A 9,874-nucleotide genomic window follows, 5' to 3' on the forward strand; every position below is an offset into this window, starting at 1 on the left:
CAAACTCTGTTCTAACCTAATCACCTAAGGGGAGATGGAGTGGAAAGTAAGTTTTAAAAAAATAATTGGAGCAGAAGGAAATGCTTCTTGGAAATAAAGCAAAAAAGGAAGCATTTCTGCATTCTAGATGCTTTCCTCACATCATCTGTGCAAAGATAATGAAAACCGTTATGTTCCAGGTACCATAATTTCCAATGTTACAAATCATATAAGTAATACTGCTTATCATTCATAAAGCACATTGGCACTAATCGTTTTGACATGTTTTCCTAACTCACTCCTAGTGTAGATCTGATGAACTGGAATTGTTCGCCTGCTCATTTATACATGAGGGAAGTGAGGTTTAAACGTCGAGCCAGTTTCCCAATACCTAAGCTAATAAATGGCAGAGTAAGACAGCCGCACTTCCTCTGGCTTCATGGCATGGCCTCGTGTGAAATGCAGGTAAGGATACCTTGGCAGGGAATTCCAAAGATCAGTACATGGCAGCTGAAAGTTGTCTTGGATGCAAGACTTGGAGTTAGGCTCAAGTCAGCCGAGCCCCAGCTCAGGATTCCTGAAACAGAACACCACAAAGCCTACCCATCATTTACCTGAGACCTGTGAGCCATCTCCTCAGTTGCTAAGGTTCAAGTCCTGGTGTTGGACCCATCTCCTTTACTTTTGTTTTCTTATTTTTTTCTGTCTTGGTCATAATATCAGAACCAGGTTAGGGTATGACTGGATCACTCAATCAATCACTCAAAACCCTCCACACAAATGTGTTCTAATAAGGAGGAGGACCCTGCTGACTCTCTGTTCTGTAAAGTCTGACCTTAACAGATGAGTTAAAGGATGGGATTATTCTAGTGGGTGATTGTGGATGCTGTTGTTGATGTTGAGGGAGGCTGGCAAATGAGGGGCCACAGCTGAGTCACTTATAATAACAGATACAAAGCTGAGTGTGGTAGTGGATACCTATATTCTCAATACTCGCGAAGATCACAAGTTCAAATCCAGCCTGGGCTACATAGAAAGTCCAAAGACAGCCTGAGCTACATCGTAAATCAAGGCCAGCCTGGGCTACAGAGTAAGTCCAAGGCCAACCTGGGCTACATAGTAAGTCCAAAGACTGCCTGGGTTACATCGTAAATCAAGGCTAGCGTGGGCTACATATTAAGTCCAAAGACAGCCTGGGCTACATAGTAAGTCCAAGGGCATCCTGGGCTACATAGAAAGTCCAAGGTCAGCTTGGCCTACTTACATGACTCTTCTCCAAACAACAATAGGTTGTATTTTTTTTTCCTTTTTGGTTTCTGTCTCTCCTATTTCCTCTATACTGATACCACTGCTGTATTTTGGGGGTGTGGGAGAGAAGTTTCATCATGTCTGATGGTCCAGGATCTCCCAAGCAGCATGGCAAACCAAACAGTGCAGCAAACAAGTCTGTTTCGCTTTTTGAAGAAAAATATGACACATGGGAAGTGCTGTCTGAAGAAATGACTCTAAGATGGCACAACGCCTCGGGAGACTGGGCTTGGATCTTGTGCTAGTTTCCTCGTGATAAAAACAATGATGTTCTCAACCACAGTCTGTGTTGGGAATACAATGCTGTGCTTCCATTTCAACACTGAATAATCTACATATGGCAACCATGGAAATCTTGTCTGATATTAAACAGATTATAGGAGAGATAAGTTGAGTATAACACTGTCATTATAAAGGGTTTAAATGATGAATAATTTTTTTTTTAAATTTTTGTCTCTGGTACCAGGTTCAATGTTCTGCATAAACTCTAAAACACGGCAATTTCCTTCTTTTTTTTTTTAAATCGCTAAACAGAATGGACCTTATATTTTTCTATCTAGGTCTAATCGAGACTTAAAAATAAAATTCTTTGCTTTAAAAAAAACTAATTGTGTTTATTGGCTTTTTTTGTTAATTTTTTTTTTAGTGTTTTGGGTTTTGGGGTTCATTTTAACAATATTTTTAATTGAATTAATTATTTTCCTATTTTCTAGTGTAGATAAAAATTTAGGTTGCTGGTCTTTGTTTCTAATCTAAGAATTAATGTTGTAAATAAAGTTTCCTCTTGGCACCGTCATACTTACGTCTCACACATTTTGATAGTATGTTTCCTATCATCTTCTTTTTTCTTACTATTACATAGTTTCATTATTTCTTGACATCTGTATTATGGTGAATGAGTAATTTAATGTTTCTGGACTGGGAGACTCCTGTTGTCTCTCATTGAAGACGTCTATTTTAGTTTTGTTGTATTAGCAGAACACATCCTGAGTGGGTGGAGATGCAGCTCAGTGGACAGAGTGCTCACTTGTCTCTCACACAGCTCTGGGCTCCACCTACAGTACCTCATCAGGGTGTGGTGGTCCATGCCCATAGTCCCATTACCAGGAGGAGAACCAGGAGTTCAAAATCATCCTCGGGTGCATAGTGTGTTTGAGCCCAGCCTGGGCTACATGAAACCTGTATAAACAAATATGTCCCGCAAGACATCCTTTCTTAGGCATTTGCCACACTTTGTTCTGTGGTTTCTGAGGGTCTGAAAAGTCCAGGGTACTTGAAGGAAAAGAACATCCTGGTGCTACTAGGGACTGTCAGTCAGAGACATTGGCTGGTGAAGCCATCTCATCCTAGCTGGTTTTCCGCCTGCTTCTGTTGCTGATGGGCTGATGCGTGTCCACAGCTTTACACATAATCGCCCTGCTTCCTTTTAGCTGTACCCACTCTTGCTTCCTGCTGAGGCCGTGATGGAGTTAGTGACACAGAGAATTGAGGTCTCCTTCCAGCCCACTGATTCTCTCAACAATAAGTTCTTTCTCTGTAGAAATAGTTTCTCTGTTGCCTGCATTATCAGACATAAATAGAACATTCTTTTCTGTTTTTTTTTGACACTGGGTTTCATTATGTAGGTAGGGCTGGCCTGAAACTCACTGTATAAACCAGGTAGGCCTTGAACTCACAGAGATCAGCTTGTTTCTGAGTGCTGGGATTAAAGGGGCATACCTGGCTCCTTCTTTTTTTATTTGTTTTTTAAATGTATCTCTATGGTGTGTGTGTGTGTGTGTGTGTGTGTGTTTGTGTGTGTATGTGTGTGTGTTTATGTGAGTGGGTGGGTGTGTGTTTGTGTTTTTGTGTATGTGTGTGTATATGTGAGTGTGTGTGTTTGTGTGTGATTGTGTGTGTATGTGTGTGTATGTGAGTGTGTGTGTTTGTGTTTGTGTTTGTGTATGTCTGTGTGTATGTGAGTGTGTGTGTGTGTTTGTGTGTGTATGTGTGTGTATGTGAGTGTGTGTGTGTTTATGTGTGTGTGTGTGTGTTTTGACCAAAGAGTCCATCAGATCCTCTGAACCCTGATCCTCTGCAAGAGCATCCATTATTCCTAAGCAGTGAGCCGTCTCCCCAGCCCCTTCTGCCTGCTCTAAAGTCCACTTCAGTGTTCATCGTGCCCAGACATGTCTTTAAATCCTACTCTTAGTTTTTGTTTTAATTCAGTGAGTTCCTATTCGATTTTCTCTTGTTTCTTCTATTGCTTCACCAAGATGATGTGTATCCTTTTGTTTTGGAAGTTTCTCATTGACGACGCTTGAATTCTGGCTTTAAAATACTTGCTGACAATTCTGACAATGGTTTTCTCTTGGTGCCACCACGAGGGAACTGGTTTTTCTCCTCTGCTTTTCATTTAGGGGGATGGTCATGGTGTGACGTGATTTCCATTTTGACATCATTTGTCTAAGATGTCAGCAGTCCTGACACTGTGGGTGCAGTGGCTGTTTATCCTTCATAACCTTATGGTGGTGTTTTGGTTTTTCTGGATTTGCCTGATTGAATAAAAGGGATTATACCTCCAGTCCATACCTACAGGCATATCTTAGAGGGGTCAGGAAGAGAGGTTCTCAACCTTCCTAATGTAACCTTTTCATACAGCTCCACCAAGTGTAAAATTATTTCATTGCTACTTCATAACTTTAATTTTGCTATAATTATAAATTGTGATGTAAATATCTGATGTACAGGATATATGATATGTGACTCCTGTGCAAGGGCCATTTGAGCTCCCAAAGGGGTCTCAATCCAAGGGTTAAGGACCACTGCTCTGGACTTAGTGGGAGGCCCTTACCGACATAGATGGGTTGCCCAGTGTTGCCGGGGAGACGTCTCCATCTCTTGAAGGCAAAGGATCTTCCACGATCAGGCTTTTTCCTGGGTCCCTCTGGAATAGTGGGCACACTCTTGATGGTTACTGATGGATCAACTGACTCCAGGCAGTTTTCATTACATCCTCGATGATGAGGATTCTAAAAAGGGTTCTGCTAGACAAAAGCAGTGGCTGAAGCTATCCCTGGCGATCTTTCCAATTCCCTAATGGCTCCTTGTCCCCACAATGCAAACAGTAGATGTCTGAGTGCCTCCCAAGATGCACCTTTCCAACCTACACTCTTCCTCTGTGCTGTTTCCCTCACGAAGAGCACACACGCTAACCCTGAACCCATCTTGTCTTCAGTCAGCACTAACACCTAGTCCACTCTGCCAGCTTCGCTTTCCTGTATGACCCGGCTGCTCACAATTCTGACTCATGTTCACACTTCTATGGACAAACAGAATGGCACCGATTGGCTAGTCTATAATGACGCAGATTCTGTATGATTCTGATTCAGAAGCATGTAAATCGGAGATGAAGAGACCATCGGCCGAGGAAGGAGTTCTTGTGGGATGTTGTCACCACAGAAGGGATCCAATGGGCTCGGAGGACAAGAGAGCGAGCCAAACTCCCTTTCATAATTGAACCTTTTTCCACAATAGCATCATTAATGGATCTTTATTTGTAGGTCGCATCCCTCTTGACCTAATCAATTCTTCACAACTACATTCCAACTGGGGATTAATCTTCAGAAAATAACTTTTGGGCGATCACATTCAAACCAGAGATGACGGTGAATATTTGGAAATCTATAGTGTGGGTGGGCTTTATTCTTCCCACGTGGTGTACCCGTAAGATCTCTAACTACCTCCTTCCCCAGGGTAGCCTCACTGAATGATGTGAATTCGGGGTTATTAATGAGGTACAGACACCAAAGCTCATTGCCATATCCTGTCACCAGTATCAAGCTCGAAACTGCAAGAGCCACCTGTGGGAAGTAAAATATGAATAAACTTTACGGTATCTCTAAACTATAAACCCCCAATTTAATGAAAACATTGTTTTAGACTCAGTTCTCTTATATCGATGTTCTTTAAATGTAGAAGTCAGTGGGCTTGCTGGTGACTCCTTGTACAGGTTTATACTGTACATTAGCCATCTTCATCCTCACAACTCACCTCCATTTCCACCTGCACACACACACACACACACACACACACATGCACACACACACACACACACTCACACACACACACACACTGCTGCTCCCCTTCCTCTTCCTAAATGCCCCCTTTCACTTAATATCCCTTATTAAAATCTAAATTCCGCAATCGTCTGTTTGGGTCTGGTTTGTTTCACTTAACATATTGTATTTTACACTCCCATCCGTTTTTCTGAGAATGAAACCCTTTCCTCTTACACATAGATGAGAATCACATCAATGAATATCACATTTTTTAAGCCATTCATCCAGTGATCAACAGCTAAGGTTATTCCAATGGCTTATCTATTGCACACAGTGTGGCAATCAGAATGGATGTACAGGGTCCTGGTTAGTTTTTATTGTCAGTTTGACTAAACCTGGGAAGAAGGAGCCTCAGGTGAAGAATTGCCTCCATCAGATTGGCCTTTCGCCACATCTGTAAGGAATTTTTTTTGATGGTTGATGGGGAAGGGTGTAGCCCACTATGGGGAGTGTCATCCCCTATGAAGGTGGCCCTGGGTTGTAGGAGAAGGAGAGAAAGCTGAGTAGGTCATGGATAGCAATACAGTACCCAGCATTTCTAAGGTGTCTCTGCTTCCTTTCCTGCCTCTAGAGTCCTGCCTGAGTTCCTGCCCCAACGTTGCTCAGTAACAGACTAGTACCTAGAAGATAGAGTGAGACAAACTCTTTCCTCCTCAAGTTGACGGCTTTGATGAGATTATTTCTCTTGTTACCTACTTGTTCTTCCCTTTCTTGAAAATTGTCTCTGTTTATTGTTCTTAGAAAGACGATATTACATGTTTTCTAATGGGCTCTCTGTCTCTCACCGTGTCTCTCTGTCTCTGTCTCTGTCTCACTCTGTATTTGTGTGTTTGAGTGTGTATATGTGTATATTTGTGTGTGTGTTTGTGTGTGCATGTGTGTGTGTTTGTGTATGTTTGTGTGTGTTTGTCTGATTGTGTTTGTATGAGTGTTTCTCTGTGTATGTGCGTGTGTGTGTGTGTGTGTGTGTGTGTGTGTGTGTGTGTGTGTGTGTGCTTTTCAGGCTTAAAAAAATCCCCAAGGCTGTAAATATCAGCAGGTGCCTAGAGAAGGAAGATGAAGGGGAGAAAAGGGGGAAAAATCATGTCATGTGAGTTAACCCCACATTGAGGTCAGCCACATAGTGGACAACAGTTACATAATGGCAGAGGAGTCATGAGAGCAGAGAGAGAGGAAAACTCAAAGTGTGAAGGAAAATGTGCTTAAAACTACGATAGAAGGGAGACAAAGAAGACAGTGCACTTAGAAAAGTGGACAGATTTTAAAAAGCTACCATAAGTTGTTAAGCTCTTAGTACATTATAATGTTAAAGTTGAAGGGAATTACTGGGAAGAGGGAAGGGAGGGTCAGAGTATGGTGTGGACAGGGGAGGGTTCTGAAAAGAATCCTTTTGAAGATCTGAAGAACTATGTGACACAAACAATTAAAGTGCCCTCTAATTTACAGGTAAATTCCACACTTACTTGCATCCAGTATTCTGTCTACCCATATTTCAAAAACAAAATTACCTCATCTATTTCATCCTGATTTGCTGCATTTGATTTAATAAATTCCTTTTAACCAGAAGTGCTGGTAAATTTTAAAGACATTTAAAATATGTCTGGTCGATATCGGGTTTGTCATCAATTTATCCCGAATTTGGAAGCAGGTCCAGGAGCTAATTTTTTCTCGCTCTTTGCAAAGAATCCATAATTCATGATTGCCATTGACTTCAATACAAGGTATTTAATCCTGTCAAATTCCAGCTTTGTGTGAATAAAAATGGCCCTCCTCTAATTGTGGGTTTTGATGAAGCTAATTTTGGGGTGCTATCCAGTGGGCAGCCTCGGAGGGAGAGTCTACCAATATTTCTGATATGGAGAATGGCTTAAAGATAACCAAAGGAAAGATAGGAGGTGTGAAAATAACCACCAAGGATGTTGGTGACTCAGAAACCAAAGACTTTTTCAGAAAAAAAAATGCATGAAAAGAGCTACTTGGGCAGACTGTGACTCGAGTCATCAGAATATTTGGGTGGGGACTTTATATTGGGTCTCCAGGAGGCTACATGAGAAGCTAAAACGTAGATGCTGGACGTTTCTAAGCGTAACTAGGGAAGGAACTGGCCTGAGAGGGCTTCTATGACGTAAGTAGAGCCTGGATGATGTCACAGAGCACTGGGCGGAGGTTGCGCTTCTCTTCCGCTTGGGGGCGCGAGACTCCCCTGAAGGTGGGTTCACCATCTTCGCAACGGGGTGTGAAAGCCAGTTCAGCTCCTGAACCCCACAATTGTTCAACAGCCTTTCGGAGCCTGATCGGTTTCCGAAGACAGAATCTGGACGACTAGGACATTTTCTTTCGGTAAATACGTTTATGAAGATAACGGGGATCCTTGTAGCCCAGAAAGCTAAAAGTTTTCCCTCGTACCGCGAGTAACCGTATGTTCTGATGTCTTCCACGTTTGAGAGCTCGGCGGACGGTCTAGGCTAGTCAGTCTAAGAGTTTATTATAATTTCCTAACAATATCTAATTCATAATCCTACTAAAATGCCAAAGCTCCTCTCTGTGCCTGTACATTTTAGGAGATAATATTTCTTTGTTTTTTGTTTGGTTTGTTTTTTTTTTTTTTTTTTTTTTCGGAGCTGAGGACCGAACCCAGGGCCTTGTGCTTGTTAGACAACTGCTCTACCACTGAGCTAAATCCCAACCCCAGGAGATATTATTTCTAAATGGCTGTTGTTGCCTACACAAAAGACTCTAGTTGCGGTCGAAGATGCAACAGCGTCGCGGAATAAACCTGGGCCTGGGTCAGGATGCACAGTACAGAAAGCCAGTGGACTGGTGTGCTGTGTCTCTGGGCAGACACTTGTGGATGTTGCCACATAGTTCATAGTTAGAGGGTAGAAGAGGGGTGTGGCCACCCTTCTGGCACCTTTGCTATCCTTTCTCAGTTCTGCTTGCTTAAAGTGGGGACAGTTTATATACCACAGTTTAATACCACACTGACCTAGACATTCAAGGAGAGGTTCCTCAGCAGAGTCAAAGTGCCTCGGGCTGAAGAAATGTGTCTGAATATGTTATTCTGAGCTGAGAGGACCTTTTGTTCATTTCCCTTTGAACTTTAGATTTTGATTTTTGAGAGAGGGTTGTTCTGTGGATAGCTTTGGCTATCCTGGAACTAACTCTGTAGACCAGGCTGACCTTGATCTCACAGAGGTCTGCCTCCCTCTGCCTCTTAACTGCTGGAATTAAAGTGTTCTCCACCATTGCCCCAGGCCCTGGGGGACATTGTGGGCTGCAGAATTTCCCACGGATTGAAGGAAGGTGATGAGCCCATCACCCAATGGAAGGCCATTGTTCTAGATCAACTGTCAACAAATCCCTCTCTCTATCCGGTCAAGTATGACAGAATTGACTGTGTCTAAGGACTGGAAATTCACAACGATGAGAGGATTTTAAAGCTTAAGGTCTTGCCTCACAAAGTAGTGTTTCCTCAAGTGAAAGATGCCCATTTCGCAAGTGCCATGATTGGCAAAGATGTGGAGCATAAATTTGAGGGCAAACATGGCTCTAAGGTCAACTGGAGGGGGGTGGTCCTAGCCCAGGTGCCGATCATGAAGGACTGGTTTTACATCACCTACGAGAAAGATCCAGTCCTATACATCTACCAGCTCCTGGATGATTACACAGAAGGTATCCTCCATATCATTCCAGAGACTCCTCCAGCAGAGGTGAAGTCAGACGTTAACAGTGACATCTTATCAGGTCAATGTGTGCAGTACACCAGAAGCGACGGGTCCAAAAAGATCGGCAACGTCATTTACAAAGTTCTAGGCAAGCCTTCCATGTACTTCATCAAGGATGATGTTGATGTCCACATCTACATTTATAATCTGGTAGAAAAGATCTGTTAAGGTGAAATTCACAAAGTGAGGGTGGACGTAGATGGGTAATTTATAGGATTGGGGGGAAAATGTTTGTTTTTCTGTGTCAGATACACAAGGACCTTTGACAACTCCAGTATCTTTTCCAGTGGAATTTGTTTTTGCTCTAAAAAATAAAATGTGCGATGTGATGTGTTGTCTGTGAACACTTATGTGGAGGAGACGGGCTGTGGTGGATAGAACATGGAGAGGAAGCCGGAAAGGTCAAGGTTGTGAACAGTAAGTCTGATGTCACGTAGACTAAAACAAACAGGCCTGAGCTGGTCTGGTCTTTAGGGAGAGAAAAGAACTGGAGATGAGGCATAGAGGAGCAGGGATGGCACGGGAAAAAAGATGGATGTTTAGGAAGCAGAGGAGAGGGGCCAGAAATAGATAGACTCTCTGAGGTAAAGTTTGAGGGAGAAACAGACTGTTGGGGAAAGAGTGGCAGGTAACAGGAAGGTGATCTTGGAACTCAAGGGGAAACCCAATAAACTGATCCAAGCAGACTCAGAATCAGAGAAGATCAGGTTTTCTTTGACTAATGAAACGTAATGAAACCTGTTTCTCATCTGTAGATGTATT

General features: G+C 42.6%; 1 long non-coding RNA gene across 1 annotated transcript; it reads left to right on the plus strand.

Moving 5' to 3' along the window:
• The first annotated feature begins 7,572 nt into the window (after nucleotides 1-7,572).
• On the plus strand, nucleotides 7,573-9,441 carry LOC134481118 (uncharacterized). The gene is made up of 2 exons (XR_015632877.1): nucleotides 7,573-7,727; nucleotides 9,081-9,441. It is a non-coding gene; the product is annotated as an uncharacterized LOC134481118 (long non-coding RNA).
• Nucleotides 9,442-9,874: the final 433 nt, after the last annotated feature.

The sequence above is a fragment of the Rattus norvegicus genome, chromosome 11, assembly GCF_021556685.1.
Source record: "Rattus norvegicus strain SHRSP/BbbUtx chromosome 11, alternate assembly SHRSP_T2T, whole genome shotgun sequence".
NCBI lineage: Eukaryota > Metazoa > Chordata > Mammalia > Rodentia > Muridae > Rattus > Rattus norvegicus.